The sequence below is a fragment of the Humulus lupulus genome, chromosome X, assembly GCF_963169125.1.
Source record: "Humulus lupulus chromosome X, drHumLupu1.1, whole genome shotgun sequence".
Taxonomy (NCBI): Eukaryota; Viridiplantae; Streptophyta; class Magnoliopsida; order Rosales; family Cannabaceae; genus Humulus; species Humulus lupulus.
The window spans coordinates 233,802,339-233,824,337 of NC_084802.1; positions in this window are offsets into that span (position 1 = coordinate 233,802,339).

The following is a 21,999-nucleotide window of genomic DNA, read 5'->3' on the forward strand; positions in this document are numbered from 1 at the left end:
TGCCCCCCAGACAGAGCCTACCTCATCCATCAGCAAGCTTGGGCCGCGGTGCCCTAGAACAGGGCCACGGCCCAACCTCGAACCAGCCATTTTTCGTCATTTTTAACATTTTAAAACCTTCCAAAAACCTACCCAAACATCTCCAAACTCAAGAATCAAAGTTTCCAAACATCCCCCTGATCCAAAATCCACAAAACCTAAGCTTCAATTCAATCAAAAATTCATCAAAACACAAAGTCCAATTCAAGCTTAAAAACTTTAAAAACTTAGAACTTAAAACTTGAATTACCTCCGATTGAGTTGTTTCCCAACTAAATCCTCTGGCTAATAAGCTTCTAATCTTCCCTAGGATCACTATGCCTCGATCCTCGCTTGAATCCGAGTCCTAGAACTCAAGTTTTCTTCGAAAATGCGATCGGGAAACAAAAATGGAACTTTGAAGGAGAGAGAACGTTCTGAACGTTCTTTTTATTTCTTAACAGGTTACTTCAAGCTTAAGTAGCCTCAAAAGAATCCTAATGCTCGGGGTCTCGAAAACGTCCCCGGGGGAAAAATAGTCAAAACCTCCAGAATTTTCCCTTAATCTTACTAACTCCCAATTTATCATCAAATACTTATTCCCATTACCCAATAACCAAGTAATGCTAAATAACCCTTGACTCACTCCGAGTCAAGTATAAATCCCATTGTAACTTTCCCACTAGCTTATCTCCTAGGATCGTCTCGTGCTGAGGAATCCTAGCATAACCAAATAATAATAAATCACCACACAAATATCACATGTATGCCAAATATGCCCGAAATGGCCAAAATATGAAAATCACCCAATTAATCAGAAATAGGTTCACATGCATATTTAATACACCTAAACATGCATATAATCATTTAATAACATAATAAATCAATTATGGCCCTCCCAGCATTCTAATCAAGGTCCTAAACCTTATTAGGAAATTTGGGGCATTACAGTTTCCCTCCATGAACTCCAGCTCCGTTTGTAGATCAAGAAGGCTCACTCTAAGGCTGACAATGTAGGCATCAGAATCAAAGGATAACGGGGCCCCATCACCCCTCATAATTGAGTCTATCTCACTTTTGACAACCCAAATTTTCCGCCTAAGCTCAATCATGCATTCTAGGTGACATAGACGACCCTTCCTTAAGGTGTCATATCTTTGGTAGGGGCTATTTTCGGGGGACCCAAAGTCCGAGGACAATTCGGAGGAACGCTGGACGATCCCTCAAATTCCATAGAGTCGCGCTCATTAGAAACATAGGTGCAAATGTATGTGGAAAGTGTACTACAAGACACAAAGGAATAAACTCACAAGTGCTCAAAATGAGCAACTGCGGGGTACAATGGAGGGTATACGTGATAATGGGTGCAAATGCATAATTCAGCTCACAAGGTGCTCCGGCCGAGGCAACCATTCCCAAACAATGCTAATTTAGACCCACTGAACATGAGAAAGGGTGAAGGTATACTTTGAATAGGTGAAGTTGCACACAGCCGTAGCTGCAAAAGTACCTAGGGTCAAAAGTACACGCCTGCAAAAAAAAAAAGGGAGAGAAAGAAACAATTTTTAGTCCCCAAATAGACATAAAAATATCTATATACATTTACAAAAAAACAAAAGAAAAGAAAAACAAAGTGCTCTTGTGGGGGATAGAACCACCCACCTCTTGGAAGCTTTGAAGACTAAAGCACCACCAAGCTAAGAGAAATGAGTGTAGTAATTGTCTTTAAGAAGAAGGCCTATTTATAGGAGGCTCAAACTCATCCTAGCCATTGAATCCAATATTTGATCCATGGTAAAGAATGAAGCCAAACACCCGCATTGGGATTTGTGAAGCAGAATGATAGGCTCACATTCGCCTTCAAGGAATCATGAGGATCACCACCCCAAAGTGTAAGCAAAGAAACACACTAATACCACAAGTTGTTTGAAGACACCAAACCGAAAAGTCTACCAGAGTGCCTAAAGACCCTATCGTAGACTGGGGGGCAAGTGTGGATGCCAAATTTTCATTTACCCAAGGCCCCCGCCTTGTGTCCCTCAAAATATAGACTTGGGATCGAAACAACCAAGCTTGGCCTTGCGCCTTGCACTAAAGGTGTAACGACCCAAATTCGCTATATAGGCTTAAGGGCCTTGAGTAGTGTGCCTGGAGGGCATAATGGGATTCTGTGTGTGACTTTAATGAGTTTAATGCATGATTATGATTTAATGCATGTTATATGACTATTTGATTATTTGTGATGCATGACTATGTGAATTAGTATGCATGTAGACCTGATTGAGCATATTTGTAATTTGGCCATTTTGGGCATGACTGTGTTGATATCTGTGATCTATGACTCGAGACGATCCTAGAATGAGCGGGTTAGCGGAAAAGTCAAAGCGGGAATCTGTACCCAGCTTGGGTTAAGCCTGGGGAGTTTAAATGAGAAGTTGGAAATATATTGAGGTTAATCTTGATGATGAGGAATGTATATTTGATGATTAATCAGGTATTGGGTAGCGAGCGGGAATTATTAGGAACACTTGAGGAATTAGTGGGAATTTGGGTAATATGACTAAAATGCCCCTTTATGGACATAAAGGTTTAGAATTAGTAAGGGAGGGCATTTTGGTCTTTAAGCTTGTAAGAGATGAATTAAAGAGGGGCTTATACTTAGTGGATTTTGTAGAAAAGAGTATAGGCTGAAAAGAAAGAAAGAAAGAAGAGAAAAGAAAAGAGAGGAAAAGCTGTAGGGTTTTGTCCAAGAATGGTTTGTGGCTCTCCCAACCATTTTCCTTCATTTTTCTTGGAGTCAAGCTCAGTGGAGAGCTAGGGTAGGCTGAGCATCAAGGATCCTAAGCTAGACTTGAGGATTGGCAAGAGGTTAGCAAGATCACAACAGAAATTGAGGTAAGTTCTTGGGGATTTCTGTTTTAGGGCTTGACTGGTTTGGATTGTGTGTTTTTGAGCTAAATGGATGGGGTTTTTGGGGAAAATAGGTCAAGGTTGTGAAGGTGCAAGCTAAGGAGGTCTAGGGTTCAATTCAAGGTCGAAATTCCACCCACGGTATGATTTCTAAGACCCTATCTTTGTTGTTTGAGTGAATTTCTGGTTTTTGGGTTCATTGTGTTAGATTTTGAGTTTTGGGTTGCTTGAGCTTGGGATTGAGTTCATGGGATGCTTGGGATGAGTGTGTGGTGTGGATATGTGTGTTTTTGGGTTTGGAAAAGGTTTGGGCAAGTTTGGGGTTGAAATGGGAGAAGAAAATCGCAAGAAGCGATTTTTGGTTTTGGTCTGGCTGCAACTAGCGCTACAGCGCTAGTCAGGGGGCGCTGTAGCGCTAGCCCCTGTTCTGGTGGGGTGGTTCTGCTTGTAGCGCTACAACGCCCTCTTTAGAGCGCTGTAGTGTTGCACTGTTCACAGAGGGGATTTTTGGGCTTTTGTGAAGGGATTTTGACCTAGGGTTTGGGGCTCGATTCCGCCACTTTGTTTTGGGGATCTAGGACTCTCCGGGGGCTCGGGATTGGTCCCGAGGCTAGGTTTTGGACTCGAGGTTTGGTAATGACTTTGACTTATGGATTTTGCTTAGGTAAGCGCTAGGGCTCGAGTAGGATCGTGCTCAAGGAGTCAGGTTGATCAAGGCCATCGAATTTAAAGGTAAGAAAACCGTAACACCCGGGATTAGGGCATGGGCCCACAGTGTTATTGCAGGGCATGGCCCTAGATTGTTTTACTTGAAAATGTATGACCTTGAATGAATTATTATATGTTTGAATGATTATTTCGAAATGTATTATGCGTGCCGTTATAATGAAATGAACGGCTGAGGCCGAGAGCGGCAAAGGCCGGGTACGGCCTTGGGGCCGGAGGTAACACTCAGCACATGGGATGCTATAGCCAGGGTGGGACCCAAGGGATACATGAGTTATCCTTATGGTGAGGACCGAGACCCCAGGCTTTGGTAAGGACTTTGGGGCGGCATGGCCGTGCTTGTTTAGTCTGATGGTTGTCCTGTTTATCAGTGGATTATGTCAGCTATATTATTTGCATATGTTATGTACTATTTGGGTTTTCTTGCTTGGCTTCGGCTCACGGGTGCTCTGTGTGGCAGGTAAAAGCATGGAGTCAGTCAACCGGCCATGAGTATGGAGAGCATGGGGGCGGCGCGTACATGTTCGGCCTACCCGACTGCTTTGGTTGGGGGCATTTTGTATATGGCTGTATAAACTCATTCTTTTGATAGTTAACCTGGTGTAAATCCATTTTTGAGTTGTAAATATTTTTGTAAACCTTATTTTGGGATCCCAGATGTTTGACACTTAACGTTTTCAATGAAACTAAACATTTTCAAAGGGTACAGCCTTAGATTCTGATTTATTCACACTTTTTGTTTTAGAAACCGCGTAGAGTCAGTCCAAAAGCACGATTTCTATTTTAAACTCACTAAGTAATGGATCTAAGGTAGTAGGGCGTTACAAAAGGTCTCGCGAGGCACACAATTCACCTACAGAGTCTCACTTCGTGCCAAAGGTCTCGTAGAATCACCCCTCGCGACTAGTGTCACATCTCGCGCTGAGGGTCCTGTGGAGGTGCATGCCTTGCCCATGATGGTGCATCTCGCGCCAAAGGTCTCGCAAGGCCATCCCATGGACCACCGTCTTGCACCTGGTGGGTCTCGCAAGGCACAACCTCGCCTACGAACCACCGCCTCGCACTAGGCATCTCGCGAGGCCACCCGTGTTCTCTGCCTCGCGAGTAGGAATCTCGCGAGGCCACCTGTGTGCTTTGCCTTGCGATAGGCATCTCACGAGGCCACTCGCGTGCTCTTCCTTGCCCCAGACATCTCACGAGGCCACCCATATGCTCCGCCTTGCGCCAAGCATCTTGCGAGGTTCTTGCCTCCCAGGCATCTCGGGACCGTGTCCTCTAGAATGACATATAATGACTTCAATACTTGAAGCTCGTAGGATAGGATGCTTTGTGAGGATGAAAACCTACATATGACTCAAAGATCTCGTACGGGTATGGAATTTGTAGACAGGCCAAGAGGAGTTAGGGTATGAATACAATGTCCACGCAAGACAAGAAGTTGACACTGTTGACCTCAGATGCGAAATACATCTACAAGTACGAGGATATGACCCTGAAGGGCTCAGGTGTTTGATCCTAATATCCATGCCAGACAAATAGTGGCGGTACGAGTAGGGTACATGATGAGGTCCTTCCCAGCCAACCACTAATGTTCGTACTAGAAAAATGGTAGAGATACAACATGGTATGAAAGTTAAGGTGCTCCCGTCGACCCTTGGCATGTACTAGAGTCGACCACCACTCTCCAGCACCACTACAACCTGTAGTCTGCATGTGCAGGGCCTTGTCTCCCTGGGACCACCATGTACAATGAGCCAATAGTGCTCCTCTATAAATATGACCTCCTTTCACCTGAGAAGGGGGTCGAATTTTGGAACTTTGTAACCAGACATTGTGAAGCAATACACATATTTTCTACATTCTCTCTATTTTCCATTATAACATTCACGTTTTAAGTTCTTAGAAATATTAGAAAGTTTGTGGGAAGATCAGTTGATTTAAGTTCATTTCCTTTACAACTCAAAAAATCCTTAATCTAACTTAGTTGGCGAGTTCTTACCTACAACATGAGCAACTAGGTAAGCGAAAATGCTTAGTAAGTCAATTTAACTACACATTGAAACAAGTAATATGAACCAATGACCCAGTCATTGTCCCCATAATACAAAGCTTACCACACTTAGGGCTCCAGTTATATCCGAGCCCAAATCAAACAATTTCAAGAACGTCTAAACGTCCTGCCGGTATAACAATACCATAAACAGAAAGAGTGGAGCATAAGAATAATGCAGAAAATATCCAGACTGGAGCAAAAGAAGAAAAGTAATAATATCCAAATATTAAAATTGACCCTAGAAGCCAATTTAGGAGTTGCCTAAGTATCCCCTAGCATCTTATCCCTCAATGTAGTTGAAACTTAAGTCTCTGCACTGATGTCTAGTTCAGAAATCCTTCTCGAGGCTAACCATTAGTTACCTAGGGCATTTATACTAATTTCAAACAAATAACAGGGTTGGTGGATCCACATTGGCTCATTGAAACTCCTAGGCTATCTAGCTCACTTACCTCCTGGCAATTTTCCACGATGGCTAAACAAAATAATAATGTCAAGGGCAGGAACTGCCTGCACAATGAATGATTAGGCAGAAAATTTCTGCACTACAAGTAAATGGGTGGAAACCATCCACCACTCAGGAGCCAAGCATAAACCGTCTGCCCATTAATATATAACCAGTGGAAACCGTCCACGAACTCATGAGGTAGGCCAAAGGCAGAAACCGTCTGGACAATCACTAAGTAGCCGGAAAATGTCCGCATTACATGACAATATGGAATCCATCCAAGCTTATGAATTAAAAATGGAGCGTAAGCGCCACCTAATCATTGCCTCTAAAAGAGCCATCTCTCTCTAACTAGCGTATATGCTCTACTCCTAGCAGGCAATACACCAGTTAACTCATGTTCTAGATATATAAATCATAAGCTGACTTACAAAATGTCCTTAGCTGTGCGCGACAAGTCTTTCCTTGAAGAATTCTGCTTTGTTAGCCAACAATGTACTCAGATTAATTATGACATTATAGTAGATTAGCACTCTACTTTAGGCATTAAGGTCATAAAAAAATTGTAAAGTCCCAAAGTTTCTAATAAGGCTTAGTGCCTTGATTAGGGGACCAGGAGGGCATTATTGGAATATTATGTGAATTATAATATGACTGATTATGCATGTTGAAATGTATTAAATGTGCTTATAAGCCTGTTTCTGTTAAGAAGGGAATTTTCGCAATATTAACCCACTGTGGGTACATCTTTGATTATATGATATTATATGATTTAGACCGCATTATTATGTGGATATATTTGAGTTATTTGGTAGTAGACGATCCTAGTGAGCAAATTAGTGGTTTAGTCACATCGGGGTAAAATACCCGGCTTGGGGTGAGCCTAGGGATATTTTGGTAATTTATCACATTACCAGGATTTTTTGGGTAATGGGAAGTTATTTGGTGATTAATTGGAAAATACGGTGTCAATTGTTGATTAGTGGGAAATGGTGGCAAAAGGCCATTTTTCCATTGAGGGCATTAAAGAGCTAAGGTTTGGGCAAGGGGCATTTTGGTCATTTCATGCCCATGGTTTGACTTAGTTAGTTAGAAGCCTTCAGAATTAGGAAAAAAACAAAACAAATTTGTTAAGCATCTCTCCCATTTCTCTCTCTCTCTCATTTTCCCTCTTTCTCTCTTTCTTAATGGTTAATTTTTTTTTTTAATTTTGGGGAAGGAATGCCTTGAATTGGAGGCTTAGAGCTAGGAATTGGATTAAGGTTCAGCTTAGGGTTGAATCGCTCAGCTGAGGTAAGGATTTATACTCTATTTCTGGTGAATTTTTAGTTTTGTTTTAGTGTTCTTAAGTTTTAAACTCAAGGTTTGGATTTTGAGTTGTGGTGAGGTTTTAGCTTGGCTCTTAATGTTAATATGCTGCCTATAATGTGTTGTTATGCATTTAGAACTCAATTATGGGTTTGGTTGAAGTTAGGCGACTGATTTTAGGGGTTTTGCTTTGGAGAAAATAGTTGGAAAACACTGGAATTCTGGGTTTGCGGGGTTACCCCGTGGCGCTGTTCTTGGAGCACCGCTGTAACGTCCTGGGTAACCAGGACCGTTATACCGTGTGTTTAAAAATAGTGCTTAACCTACTACGCAAGTTGTTTGAACTTAAATGTGTAATTAAAGACTAAGTCAAGGTTGAATAATAAAAGATTTGGTCAACAAAATGATTATTTTTCATTAAAATGTTAAGTTCGTACATGGGATCCCAAAAATCAGCTTACAGATTAATAAAAGATAAACAGATACAATTTAGTCATCCTACGCAGCAAAAAAAGGGTTTAACCCTAGTTCCTCCCAAACTACACCGACCATGGCGATTGAGAATGCCGCATATGTACACACCGCCCCTGAAGCTCTCCAACTCATCGCTAGTCCAGCAATCAACTCCCTTACCTGCACCACCTAGCACCCGTGAGCCAAAGCCCAGCAAGAAAACTTAAAACAACATGCACAACTAAGAAACAATATAAAGACAACATATATAATTTACCAGATTCAACTGACAATAGATTATAGGCAACAATCCTAATAAAAGAGCAATAGTAGCATCCAATCATTCATAAGACAGTATTTCAGATATTCAACAAGTCATAGACATCAAACTAATAACAGTAAACATATACGTTCAACAATTTATCTCAATCAATATGCAATTCTCAGGGTTGGTGCCCTTAGGCTACGCCCTCTGTTTACTCCACTGACTCTGGCTTGCTTAGGCCGAGTCCACTGTTTATCTAGTTGAACCCGGCTCACACTGGCCAAGCCGTGTCCTGTGTGCAAATCATCAGCCCCGACTTCCTTAGGCTGTTCATTTCATGTTCTCATAACGATATCATAGTTATACAACATATACATATCCAGATATAGGGAATCTCAGTCCCAACACATCCACACAAGGGTGCAGTTTTCTTACCTTAAATTCTGAGCAGAGATAATAGAATGGTCCCGAGCACGATCCTCAGTCCTGAGCCTTGGCGATAAACCTAGTCACAGTGGCCAATGGGTAATCGTCAACTTTTAATCCAAATAAATATTTAGGAGACAAAAACTAGCCTCTATGACCCCAATTTCTACTAAACTGGGTAGCAGTAATCGTCCCGAGCGCTTAGGTTCGAACCCCCGAGCCTCATAATTCCTAAAAACCAACCTAAGGTAAAAGTCCCTAGGTGGGCCACGGCTTGCCCCCAAGTCAGAGGCAGAAAATCCCAAGCCACAGGGGAGGGGGGCCGCGACTTGCCCCCTAAGGTCACGGTGCACCCTCAAGACAGAGAGCCATCCAAGGGTGTTCTGGACACATGGGCTGCATCGCCCTTGAGTTGGGTCGCGGTGCGCCCCTTGCACCAAGAATTTCTGGGTTTCCTCTTCACTCTTCCTAGCCAAATTCCCAGAATTCCAAACCAAGCTAACCTCGGGCTTTAATCACATATTTTAAACACTCAATTTTAACAATTATACTGAAGCTACTACCCTAATTCATCAACTATTCACTACTCACAAACCCAGTCCAATTTCCAATCATAACACCCTAAATCCTAACACAAGAACAAGATGAACTTACATATTCAAAAGTCTAAATCCTTACCTCAATTACAGCTTACTTCTCCAGCACCCTAGCTGAATTCCCTGGGTTGTTGCTTCAATTCTTCAAGGTTTTCCCCTTAGAGTTTCCATAAGCTTTTCCTCAGCTTGAAACAACTCAATTTCAGCTGAGTCCTTGAATTCTCCTTCAGCTTTCCTTCCTAGTTCGAACGATGAGAGGGAGAGGGACACGTGAATGAGAGGTATTTTCTTAGAGTTTCTACTTACTTCTAGCACTCCTGAGTATGTCTCTTAATTCCTAAGCATAAAGACCTTTTTGCCCTCCTAAGTTTAGTAGCCCTCAAATTATCTCAAGGGGTAAAATAGTCATTTTCCCCAGTTCCCGCTAATTCCTCAAATGTTCCTACTGTCTACCAATTCACCCCATCATGACTAACTAATTACCAATTACTTATTCAATATTTAATAAATCCCAAAATATTCTCTAAATTCCCAAAAATACCCCTAGGCCCCCACTAAGTCGGGTATTAAACCATGTTGTGACTATTTCACTAATTCGCTCACTAGGACCATCTCGAGCCATTTGCTGCAAATATATTCACATAATAATGTGGTCTCAACAATTTATCACATATAATCACATTTATGCCTTCAATGGGCCAAAATTACAACTATGCCCCTATAAGCTATAAAGGGCCCACATGCATATCTCGTATTCATATAATCATATTAATCATGCATGCCACATAATCATGAATTTAACCATTTAATCACATATATACCAATTATGCCCTCTTGGAACGCTAATCAAGGCACTAAACCCTATTAGCATTTTTGGGTCATTACAGTCGCGACCTGCATGAACTCAGAGGCGCTGAGGTTCTTCTGAACTACCTAGGCACTGCGGCGCGTGTCCCGTGCCTTTTTGATTCAGGGCTCTCTTCCTAGAGGCGTGCCGCAGCCCTTCAGGGGGCGGACCGCGACTCTAATTGTGGAAAATGGCTAAATGAGATTTTGAGTTGCGGGGACTCAAACCTAAGGGCTCGGGAAGGATTCTACTACCAAGTTTAGTAAAATTCAAGGTCCCGAAAACTAGGAATTGGTTCAAAAGCCATTATTTGTTCATTTTTTGATGGTTATTCCTTGTTATGGTTGTGACTAGAGTGTACCACTAGGCTCGGGAGGAAAGGATCGTACTTAGGGTCGCTATAATATATTCGCTCAGGACTTAAGGTAAGAAAACTGCATTCGGTCTGAGATTAGGGCTCGAGCCCCGACTATTGCACATGATTATAAGCATGTCTGATATGTCTAATTCAGCATGATTGAGTACATTGTGCTTATCTATATTATGTAATAGATGTTTATCTATTTTTATCTGATTGAGAAGTTGTACTTATAAGTCGAGAACGACAATAGCATGTTGAACGCAGGCCGAATGGTAAGGCCAACATAGAAGCTCGAATTCTAATTCGAGGACGACAATAGTGTGCTGAACATAGACCGAATGGCAGGGCCAACATAAAAGCTTGACTTATAAGTCGAGGGCGGCAATATCATGTTAATTCCAGGTCGAATGGCAAGGCCAACATAGATGCTCGACTTATAAGTCAACGGCAGAAATAGCGTGCTGAACGCAGGCCGAATGGCAGGGCCAACATAGAAGCTCAAATTATTAGTCTAGGATGGCAATAGCATGCTGAATGCAGGATGAATGGTAGGGCCAACATAGAAGCTTGTCTTATAAGTCGAGGACGACAATACCTTGCTAAACGCAGGCCGAATGATAGGGCCAACATAGAAGCTCAACTTATAAGTTAGGGAAGGCAATAACTTTCTGAATGTAGGCCAAATGGCAAGGCCACCATAGAAGCTCAGCTTATAATTCAAGGATGACAACCACATAGAAGCTCGTTTTATAAGCCGAGGGCGGCAAGACCATGTTGAACACAGGACGAATTGCAGGGCCAACATAGAAGTTCGGCTTATAAGTCAAGGATTACGATAGCGTGCTAAACGCAGACCGAATGGCAGGGCGAACATACAAGCTCGACTTATAAGTCGAGGACGGAAATAGCATGCAGAACGCAGGCCGAATGGTAGGGTCAACATAGAAGCTCGACTTATCAGTCAAGGACGGCAATAGCAAGATGAATGCAGGCCGAATGGCAGAGCCAACATAGAAGCTCAACTTCTAAGTCGAGAACAACAATAGCGTGCTGAACGGAGGCCGAATGGCAGGGCCAACATAGAAGCTCGACTTATAAGTCAAAGACAACAATAGCATGCTGAACGCAGGCTGAATTACAGGGAAACCATAGAAGCTCAACTTATTAGTCGAAGACAACAACCACATAGAAGCTCGGCTTATAAGTCGTAGGAAGCAAGAGCGTGCTGAACGTAGGCTGAATGGTAAGGCCAATAATGAAGTTTTCCTTATAAGTCAAGGACAGAAATAGCATGCTAAACGCAGATCAAATTTCAGTGCCAACAAAGAAGCTCGACTTATAAGTCGAGGAGGACAATCATTTTCTGAACGTAGGTCGAATGGCAGGGCCAACATAGAAGCTCAGATTATAAGTCAAGGACGGTAATAGCGTGTTGAATGCAGGCCTAATGATAGGGCCAACATAGAAGCTCAACTTATAAGTCGAGGATGGCAATAGCGTGCTGAACGTAGGCCGAACGATAGGGCCAACATAGAAGTTTGACTTATAAGTTGAGGACGACAATAGGATGCTGAACGTAGGCTGAATGGCCGGGCCAACATAGAAGCTCGGCTTATAAGTCGAGGATGGAAATAACGTATTTAATACAGGATGAATGGAAGGGCCAACATAGAAGCTCGACTTATAAGTTCAGGGCGGCAATTGCATGCTGAACGCATACCGAATGGCAGGGCCAACATAGAAGTTCGGCTTATAAGTTTTGGATGGAAATAGCGTGTTGAACGCAAACCAAATAGCAAGGCCAACATAGAAGCTTGACTTATAAGTTGAGGATGACAATAGTGTGTTGAATGCAGACCGAATGGCAGGGCTAACATAGAAGCTCGACTTTTAAGTCGAGGACGAAAATATTGTGTTGAACGCAGACTGAATGGTAGAGCCAACATAGAAGCTCGAATTATAAGTCAAGGATGACAATATCCTGCTAAACGTAGGGCTGAATGGCAACGCCAACATATAAGCTCGAGTTATAAGTGGAGGACAGAAATAACTTGCTGAACGTAGGCCGGATGGCTGGGATAACATAGAAGCTTGACTTATAAGTCGAGGATGGAAATAGCGTGCTGAGCGCAGGCTGAATGGAAGGGCCAACATAGATGCTCAACTTATAAGTCAAGGATGACAATAACATGCTGAACACAGGCTGAACTAGCAGGGCCAACATAGAAGCTCGACCAATAAGTCGAGGACGACAATTACATGCATAATGCAGGCCATAATGTCGGGGCCAATATACAAGCTCAACTTTTAAGATGTGGTTGACATTAGCGTGATGAACGTAGGCTGTTATTGCTGGGCTAACCTGAAAGCATAATATACACTTGCACGGATCGATAGCCACTCGGAACATGGAGTGTGGTACACGCTTGACCAGCTCTATAGCTATTTCCAAAGGGAATTGTGTGATGGATCTCTGTGTGGCTCTATGGCATCTTAAATGGACTGAGTTCATGCCTGAGTATTGGTTATAATTGTTAAGCATGATATTTATGATCAGTATTGTGTTGAATAACTGTTTATGAATCTTGTTATGTTTTCTTGCTAAGCCTTGGTTCACGGGTGCTACGTGGTGCAGGTAAGGGCAAGGAAAGATGGACCAGCCATGAGTTGGAGAGCTTTAGGGGCGAAGTGTCCATATGCGGCCTGCTCGACTGCCATGGCCGAGATTACTTGCTGGAACTAGGGTTGAACCTTGATTTTTCCACCTAGGCTGACTTTTTGTATTTATGTTGTATCAGTGTCAGTTTATAATCTCTTTTGGGATCTTGTGTATGAACTAAAACCTTTTTAATAAAATGGTTACTGTTTGACCAAAGATTTTATGCCTAATCCTTGAGTTGGTTTTAAATACACGTTTTAAAGTCTTAATGACTCATTTAGTATGTTGAGCACTATTTAAAATACAAAGTGTAACAGTCCTGGATTAGTAGGATGTTAGAATTGGTATCAGAGTAGTCTATATTAAGGGTTTCTAAAGATTGCCTGTGCATGTACACTCACTGCTAAAGATAAGCTTGACTCAGGGTTTGGTAATCATCTGTATGCTAGAATAGAGAGCATCATATTTATATTGGTAAGGGTAGGGCGTATAAATTGATGCAAGAGTAGTATGTGCATGTGTTCTAGCATTACTACTGTATGCGGATGCTTTGTTGTTTGATTTTTCTCGTGGGATGGCTTCTGGATATGATTATCATGCCTAATAGGTTAAGTCATTGATTAAGACGAATTTGAAAGTTATGTACCCAGGACAGTCAGTGGGACCAAGCAGCATTTATATCGAGGCCGAGAATGATAATCAGGGCCAGAACCTTCAGCCTGCCCCTTGGAATTAGTAGCAGGTGTTTGCTGATATTGAAGCAAGATTGCAGAGGCAAGGTAATAGATTAGGTGGTTGAGACAGCAGATTCTGCCAGGGAACGCTGCTTCATTAGTACGACTAGGGGTAGTATTGGTTCAACTTGGGGTTGAGAACAGATGAGAACTACTATATAAGAGATTCCAGAAACATTACCTTCCAGCGTTTGAGGGAGGCCTAGATCCATTCCGGGTTGAGCAGTGGTTGAGCATGATTAGCTCCATCCTCAATTATATGGGGGTGGTAGGCAACGACAGTGATATACGCCACATATATGTTATGGAACTATGACCGGACTTGGTGGGGAGTGGCATCCCAGACTCGAAATGTTGTTATGATGGGATGGGAAGAATTCAGACAATTGTTCAATGAGATATATTACAATGACACAGTTAGGACTGCGAAGAAGAATGAATTTGTGAACTTGGTTCATGGCAACATGATAGTGATAGAGTATGTCCATAAATTTTATGGGTTAGCCCAATTCGTTTTTGACTTGGTGCCGACAGATGTGGCTCAGAAAGAGCGATTTTTTCGAGGAATGAATTTTGGAATAGCTTAGGGTATTAGAATCGCCCTAGTGCATGAGATTTGTATCTATGCTCAGGTGGTAAGGAGGACCCTTGCTGTAGAGGGCACAAGAAATGAGATATGGAGGGAGAGCGCTGTGGGGCACGAGGCTCAGATAGGGGCGGAGGCCCCAGTGATCAAAAAAGAAAAGTTATAGACACATTTATCACCCCTGAACCAGGGAAGAGGTTCCATGGTGCTCAGAATAACCGTTAGGATGGGGGCGAGCACTAGAAGATTTACTCAGAGTGCGCTCGGTGTAGGAGGCACTATCACGGAGAATGTCGAGCGAGGGCATGATTCTTATGTGGAGTGGTTGAGCACCACATGAATAATTTCCCAAGACTGAGGAAGGAAGAACCAAAGAGGGCGGGCAGCTTGACTCCAGCTCGATCGTTCGCTCTGACACAGTCAGAGGGTGAGGCTAACCCTTTAGTAGTAACATGTCAGCTTTCTAGTTCTAGTTCTTCTTATGTTATGCCGGTTGGTTTTGGTATTATGAATCTCTTGGTATCAAGTAGTGGCAAAGATAGATGGTGCAGATTATGCGATTATCACGTTATGGGGTTTGGGACTTTATTGCCTGCTAGAAATTTGTAGTTTCCAGGAGATGGATTAGATTATTACTCATAGATGGTTATCAGTGGATTTTATTGGGCTGGTTATAGAAGATCTTGATATGATTTTGGGTATGGACTAACCAGCCTAGTATGGGGCAACCATAGACTGTATGAAAAGAAAAGGTTATGACCTTTGAGTTTCAAAGAAATGACCCGTTATCATTCACAGGATTCTTAGCTATTGAGTTGGATACCACCAGGATTGTATCAGTTAGATCAAATAACACTAGATTGGCTAGTGAGACTTCTGATGGGTTTTCCAAGAATCTACTGGGAGTGCTATCATATCGAGGGATTGGGTCAGCTACGGGACTGATTCTGGGATAGAACCGATATCTGAGGAATTGTACATAATTGCTTCAGCAGAGTGGACAAAATTGAAAGTATAGTATAAGAACTACTAGATTTGGGGTTTGCAAGATCTAGTAACTCACCATGAGATGCACCAATATGGGGTTATGAAGAAACAGAAGGACAAGACATTGAGGTTGTGTGCCAAATACAGATAGTTGACCAGGTTGACTATCTAGAGTAAGTATCCTCTACCAAGGGCTGATGAATTATTTTGGTCAAGTTGCAAGGTAAGACGAAGTTATCGAAGATTGATCTTCGATCGGGTTATCACCTGCTGAAGATCAAAGAGAAAGACATGTCGTAGACACCCTTTTATACAAGCCTTTATGAATTTGATGAACAAAGTGTCCAAGAGTTATCTAGATTGATTTGTGATGATCTCCATTGATGGTACCCTGATTAACTCTCGGCCAGAGACCGAGCAAGAGCAGTTTGTGGTATATAGTGATGTACCGAGATAGTGGTTAGGCTGTGTCCTTATGTAGGCTGGGGAAGTGACTGTCGATGCGTCACGACAGTTGAAAGAATATGATTTTAGCGGGATTTGAGTTGGTGGCAGTCAAGTTAGCTAACATTATTGTGTATCCTACTCGTTTGGAGGGCATAAAGGAAGGTCATCTGAATGATCATCAGTTGATGAGGTACAGAGAGGATGTCCTGGTTGGAGTGGCTAAAGACTATATAGTTTTAGAAATGAGTTTATTGAGGTACAAGGGTTGGATTTATGTTTCTATAGATGTGAGTATTGTATGGGAAATAATTGGTGAATCCCATGTTACACTATTTCATTTCCTCCAGGCACCATGAGGGTGTAACATGATTTAAAGACCTTGTATCGATAGCCTGGGAGGAAGAAATATGTGATCGACTATGTGGCTAAGTGTCTAGTATGTCAGCAGGTGAAAGTTGAGCGCCAGAGCCTAGCGGGGCTATTATGGCCTTTGGGTATTCCCAAGGGGAAAAGGGAGGACATTATTATGCACTTCATAGTTGGACTGCCCGAGACAATGGGTTAGTATGATTCTGTCTCAATGATTGTGGATCAACATGTAGAGTTGTATATGAAAGAAATTGTGTGATTTCATGGGGTTCCGTAGTCTATTGTGTTAGACTAGAACTCCACTTGTGCTTCCAAGCTTGAAAAAAAAGTTTATAGAAGGTTATAAGTGCACAATTGAATTTTAGTATCGGTTATCATCCTCAGACAAATGGAAAATTCAGATATTGATAAACATGCTTTAGGCATGTGTATTAGATATTGAAGGGTTCTAGAATAAGTATGAATATCTGACTAAGTATTTCCTATAACAACAATTAACAATTGATGATTGGAGTTGCTCCACATGGAATGTGTAAGATAGGAAGTGTAGATCATCCTCTATTGGGATGAAATGGGTGAAAGAGAATATCTGGGTGCTGAAATAATTTAAAGGACCAATGGGGCTATTGAGAAAATCAGAGCTTGGATGCTCGCTTCAAGAATAGATAGAGGAACTACGCTGGTCTTAAGCGTAGGGGTATAGAGTTCCAAGTTGGAGACTATGCCTTCCTTCGAGTTTCACTTTGAGAGAAGTGAAGCAGTTTGGAGGAAAACAAAGTGATCATTTACGAGATCTTTTGAGATCTTGGAGAGGATTAAGAACCACAGACATATTTAATCTATGAGGAACAACTGATTCAGGTTCTGCATAGGAATGATAAAGTCTTGTGGGACAAGACTATTTCTCGGGTTAAAATGTTTGTTATAAAGGAACAGGAAGGTCAAGTAAGCGACCTGGGATTTAGAGACAAATATACTGGATAAGTATCTCGAATTGTTTAGATAAATTTTGAGTACAAAGTTTCTATAAAGAGGGGATAGTCGTAAATTCTCAAAATTCATTATAAGGTGTAGTGCCTTGATTAGAGGGCCAAGAGAGAATTATTGGAATATTATGCATTTATATGTGAGTTGATTGAATATTTATGTGATTATGTGAATTACACGGGTTATATTATAATATGACTGATTATTCATGTTTAAGTGTATTGAATGTGCTTATAGGCCCGTTTCGTTAAGAATGGCATTTTCTTAATTTTAACCCACTGTGGGTATATCTATGATTATACGATATTATATGATTTAGACCACATTATTATGTGGACATATTTGGGTTATTCGGCAGCAGACGATCCTAGTAAGCAAATTAGCGGTTTAGTCACAATAGGTAAAATACCCGGCTTGGGTGTGCCTAGGGGTATTTTGGTAATTTAGCACATTACCAGGATTTTTTGGGTAATGGGAAGTTATTTGGTGATTAATTGAAAAATATGGTTTTAATTATGGATTAGTGGGAAATGGTGGCAAAAGGCCATTTTGCCCTTGAGGGCATTTTTTGGGCAATGGGCATTTTGGTCATTTCATGCCCATGGTTTGACTTAGTCAGTTAGAAGCCTTCAGAATCAGGAAAAAAAACTAGAAAAATTAGTTAAGCATCTTTCTCATTTCTCTCTTTCTCTCTATCTTAGTTGTTAATTAATTAATTAATTTATTTAAAATTTTGGGGAAGGAAGGCCTTGAATTGGAGGCTTAGAGCTAGGAATTGGATTAAGGTGTGGCTTAGGGTCGAATCGCTCAACAGAGGTAAGGATTTATACTCTATTTCTGGTGAATTTTTAGTTTTGTTTTAGTGTTCTTAAGCTTTAAACTCAAGGTTTAGATTTTGAGTTGTGGCGAGGTTTTAGCTTGTCTCTTGATGTTAATATGCAACCTATAATGTGTTGTTATGAGTTTAGAACTCAATTATGGGTTTGGTTGAAGTTTGGGGACAGATTTTAGGGGTTTTGGTTTGGATAAAATAAATGGAAAATGCTGGAATTCTGGGTTCGCGGGGTTGCCCCACGATGCTGTTCTTGGAGCGCCGTGGCCCGCATGAACTCAAAGGCACTAAGGTTCTTCTGAACCGCCTTGGCGCCTGGTAGGCCATGCCACGACGCGTGTCCTGTCGTTTGTGGTTTGAGGCTTTCACCCTAGAGGCGTGACACCGACATTCAGGGGGCGAGCCATGACTCTAATTGGGGAAAATTTCCAAACTAGGTTCTGAGTTATGGGGACTCAAACCTAAGGGCTCAGGAAGGATTCTACTACCTAGTTTAGTAGAATTCAAGGTCCTGGAGGCTAGGACTTGGTCCGGAAGCCTTTATTGGTTTCGTTTCTTGATGGTTATTCCTTGCTATAGTTGTGACTAGGGTGTACCGCTAGGCTTGGGAAGAAAGGATCGTACTCAGGGTCGCTATACTATATTCGCTTAGGACATAAGGTAAGAAAACTACACCCGGTCTGAGATCAGGGCTGTTAGGAAACTTTTACAGGAACTTTATTTATTTTCATGTAGATCTAATATTAAACAAATTAATATGAGATAACCTAGAACATGTTTCTAAAATTGAATTCAAAGAGAAACAATGATAAGAATACTTACAGTATACGCAGCGGAATGAATGAGTCATTCCTTTAGTTTCAATAACCCCTGTATCCTTTCTGTCGCTGAGTATTATCAAGAAACTGAACTGATCTTATATTATCTTCATAGCCTTCCAAAGTATCCTTAGAATTGTTGGGGTTTTATGCCCTAATTAAAACCCAAATTCCTTGTAATCTCATTTTATTATCAATAAAAGAATAGAAATCATTTTTTGACTTGGTTAATCACTTTTCTCACATGTTTTATTTTCATGATTATTTGTTTAATATAAACTTCTATTAAATCCCGAGCATATAGCTAATCTTATTTATAGTGACGTAATCATAGTGGAATGTAAATATGATTATATGTTCAAAATAAGTTAGTCCTAAGACTAGTCAGTGCATAGGATTTACACTGACTTGCCAATCTACGATATGATCTACTTACACATTACAGTGTTATGTTCTTTCTAGAACATTAGCAAAGTAGATAAGATCGGATGTATTTGTTACATTGGACAGGACCGATATTGACAGTTGATAAGATAAGTAAACATACCGTTATTATCTATTCTTGTCATATCATATAGTTGACCATAGGTCAATTCAATCTCAATTTTGAGTGGTTAGTATTCTAACTGATTGTATTATTTGAGTTCTTTGACTTGTTCGTTACCAGCTTACCCTACGGACTAGCCCATACTTACATCTTGGGAACTCGGTAGTATAATTGAGTGGGAGTGTTAATCACAGATATGAACATCTATAGCTTCTGATGAAGAAGTGAAGCGATGGTTTCCTTTTAGTTTGGTTCAAGGTGTTAAATGATAGAGATCTCATTTTAGTAATTAAATTAGTTTACTGAAATATCATTTACAAGGAACTAAGTGTTTTAAGGATAAAATACAATGAGGGGTAAAACAGTATTTTAGTCCTGTCTCATTATAGACCATCTATAGAGGATTGAGTGACAATTGAGGTTGTAACGAAGGATAATTAATAGCGTATCTATATTTGTTATAGAGCGTTCTATGAATTCAAGAGTGCAATTCCGAGTCTATAGTGGAGTCACGAGGAATTAATAAGTTAGTAAATTTATTTGTTAGATTTATGATAACTTATTGGAGCTTGATTTCATAGGCCCATGGTCCCCATTGTACCTTGGATAAAATCATCTAGATAGTCTCAATGAATTGATTTAATCATCAATTAGAATTATCAAAGTTGACCAGGTCAATTTTGGATAGTTTCACAAAGTTGTGTAATTTTGAGAAGAAAATAGAAATTATGGCAGATTTATTAATTAAGATAAATTGGTATCTAAATTAATAAATAATTTTAAATAAAGGTTCAAATTATAAATAATTAATTTGATAAAGGATTTAAATAATTATTTAATTAAATAAATCAATAGAAAATAATACAAGCCTTGATTTTAAGTCCAATGGGCTTATAATCAAATGGGAAATTTTACGGGCCTAAAGCCCATGATAATTTTGACCTAGGGCTATTAATTGGCTACTATTTTATTGATTTTTTAATTAAATTAAATGGCCTAATTGAGTCTATAAAAGCAGTGCTTAGAGAGAAGTCATGAGTTAAGATTTCTGAGACGACAGATAAGTTTAATCACTGGTTTTCTGATAGTTTTAGATTCTCTCTAAACACAAGTCCTTTTCTAAGCCTCTTTGTTATTTTCTCTTCTTCTCTCTATATCTATCTCGTGTGTTGAGAATTGCCCACACTAGTTTAGGTGGTTCTAAGGATACATTGGAACATTGTGAAGAAAATAGAAGATCGGTTCAGTTTCTTGATAATACTCTGTGACAGAGAGGATACAAGAGTTAGAGAAATTGAAGGAAGGACTGTTTCATTCCGCTGCGTATACTGTAAGTATTCTATTCTTTGTTTGTCTTTGAATTCAATTTTAGAAACATGTTTTAGGCTATCTCGTATTAATTTGTTTAATATTAGATATACATGAAAATAAATAAAGATCCTGTATAAGCTAATCCAACAACTGGCCTCAGAGCCTTTGGTAATCTTTATTTTCGTGCATGAACATGTTTAAAATTGAATTATTTGATATGTTTGAATAATTGGATGATTTTCATGTTTTTATGAAGCATATTGATTTTATGTGAATTTTAGCAATTTTTAGGTTATTTTGTTGTGTTTTCTATGCTATTAATTTTTACATATGCTTTATTTTGTGTAAAACATGCTAAAAATTAATTAGAAAATAGTTTTGGTTTGAAAAATTGCTCAAATTTTTTTTTGTAGTGGCTCCAATGCGCGCGCCACCAGCAGCCCAGCCACCATGCACTCGGGTGAACAGTACTTGAAACGGGTACTGTTCATCCAGTTTTTTTAATTTTTAGAAATAATTTTTTTTAAAAAAAAATGTGAAAATACATTATTTATTATCAAAACCAAAAATATATATATTTTTGTTTTATCATTTAATTTTTTTTTAAAATAAGATATTTTTGTTAGTTGAGATTTAAATAATTAAATATTTTCTACAAACATTCAAATTCAAATTTAAAAATAGACTAACGACTTAATTTTAAATCTTTTAATATATTAAAATATTATAATTCTGATATCAGATATTTAAGATATTTTCATTTAAATTCTTTATTTTTTTCATTAAATCTTTATTTGAAAATATAAATATCTTTTTATTCTATAATTTTTAATATTTAAATTATCTGAATTTTGAATATTGTTAGTTAGATATTTTTATGGATATTTGAATTTGTTTAACTATTTTGAGATATTTTAGGGTTGTTATAACTATTTATATATATTTTTTAAATGGTTAAAATATTAGCTAATAGTTGTAACAACACAAGATGTTTTTGGAAAATAGTTTAGATATTCATTTTAAAATTTAAAATTGGTTAAAATTTGAAAAATATCATTTTTTTTTCAGCCAATTAATAAAATATTTTTTTTAATAAATGAGATTTAAATTAACTTTGGTTAATTGTTGATAAATCCTATTTAAATTAGATTAATATGTTTTTTTCAAATTAACCTAAAACCAAGTTAATTGTTGATAAATGAAATATAAATTAACTATTGTTAATTGTTGATAAATTTCATTTAAATTGACTCATTTTTTTGTAAAAATTTAATTAATTTGAATTTTTGATAAATTCTAGATAATTAATTG